Source organism: Propithecus coquereli, unplaced genomic scaffold (genome assembly GCF_000956105.1).
Source record: "Propithecus coquereli isolate 6110/MARCELLA unplaced genomic scaffold, Pcoq_1.0 Scaffold5, whole genome shotgun sequence".
In the NCBI taxonomy this organism is placed as follows: domain Eukaryota; kingdom Metazoa; phylum Chordata; class Mammalia; order Primates; family Indriidae; genus Propithecus; species Propithecus coquereli.
The window spans coordinates 20778337-20780204 of NW_012150840.1; the positions used below are offsets into that span (position 1 = coordinate 20778337).

Genomic DNA, 1868 nt, shown 5'->3' on the forward strand with positions numbered 1-1868 from the left:
GTATTGTTAGGTTTATTCCAGGTGGGAACCTGAAAAGTATGTGTAGGACAGAATGTGGTTAATGCAAAACTTAGGCTTGTAAAACAATAGCCGCAGGAGTCTGGGGAGTCCCTGGACTTTGTAGATCTGGCGGATGGCTACCGCCAGCATTCCTCCCCCTCCCTCCCTGATCGAGACAAAGCTTATCTCTCCCTAATAGATCTGACAGACAGCTACAGCCAGCATTCCTTCCTTCTCCGTCCCTGATGGAGACCAAGGCTGTCTCTCCCTGGCTCTCCTGATAAGGATGACGCCAGAACAGAAGGATGGATGCGACTGGGGAAAAGGGGTCGTAGGAGTTGGTTGTTTGAAGAATTTACTACAAACAGCTGTTCTGCCCACCGTCCTCTGCTGCACGTAGCAAGAAGCAATTCTTCACCCGCCAGTTTGGCCCAGAAACAAAGAACTGAACAGGGCAGGTGGGAGGGGGTCGACTATGCCCATGTATAAAAACCTCACTAAACCCCCTTCTGTGCTGACTCTCTTTTCGGACTCAGCCCACCCGCTCCCAGGTGAATAAACCAGCCGTGTTGCTCCCACATAGCCTGTGTGTGAAATGTGTCCTTTGGGTCCTTCTTTCACCCTTTCATGTATCCTTTTCCTTTTCACTGCTATCGCTTCTAAGCCACCATCATCTTATGCTTGGACTACAATAATTTTAGAGCTCAACTGGTCTTTCCAATTTTGACCTCCTTTAATTCATTATCTGCACAGCAGCCGGAGTGATTTTTCTTGGGCAAAATCCAATGAACTTAACATAAACGTGCAGGCCCAGGAGTTCAGCCGGCCCCTGCCCACCTCTGTCCTCATTTTGCTCCATTCCTGCATGCCTGTGTTCCTTGAACAGTCCAGTATCTTCCCACCTCAGGACCTTCGCATGCTTTTGCCTCTGTCTAGAAAGTTATTTTCCTCTCTCTTGCCTGGTTAACTCTACTGATTCTTTTCAGCCTAAATATTACACACACACAGATACATATGCTTGATCTCACTCCTGCATCTAAATTTGAATCTATCTTTGAATCCTTTATTTTTATTTTATGGAACTTACTAAAATGTGTGATAACAACGCAAATATTTGATAATAGTATGTCTCCATGAGGCAGTGTGTTTTATGTGCCATTTGCCCACACCAAACAGTGCAGAAAACAAACTAAAAATAAGAAAAAAGGAAAAATTAGATATATTCTGAACATGCATTCTTAAAATAATGAATTGGAAGAGTAGGCTATTCTGAATTTATGAAAAATATGATTGACAGAACATCTAGTATATGCATGTATACATACACACACACACGTATATGTTTAGCTATTAATATCCTTAACTGAGCACTTACCATGTCCCAAGCACTATGCTAATTACTCAACATGTGTGTACTCAATCCTCACAATTCTCTGAAATGGTTACTGTTATTTTATAGTCAAAAAAAATTGAGGTTCAGTAACTCTGTCATTGTATTTAAAGTGCATTTCATGTAAACATCACATCACTGGACCTTGCTTTTATATCCGGCCTGAAAATTTCTGCTTTTTTATTAGAGTATTTAATTTTTCACATTTATTATAATTATTGATATGGTTGGATATAGGTCTAACATTTTCCAATTTGTTTTCTATCTTTTCTTTGTTCCTTTATTCCTCCTTTGTCTTCTTTTGGATTAACCAAGTTGTTTTTGCTTTGTTTTGTTTTTCAGTGTTCTATTTATCTCCTCTATTGGCTTTTCAGCCCTTTGAAATTTTTTTATGATTATGCAAGAGATTACAATATGCATCTTTCACTTATCATAGTCTACTGAGGAATAATATTACACCACTTCACATATAAGAACC

General features: G+C 40.0%; 1 protein-coding gene across 1 annotated transcript in view; it reads left to right on the plus strand.

Moving 5' to 3' along the window:
- TSHR (thyroid stimulating hormone receptor) overlaps positions 1-1868 on the plus strand; it is a 194901-nt gene that overhangs the window by 120847 nt on the left and 72186 nt on the right. The window lies entirely within an intron of this gene.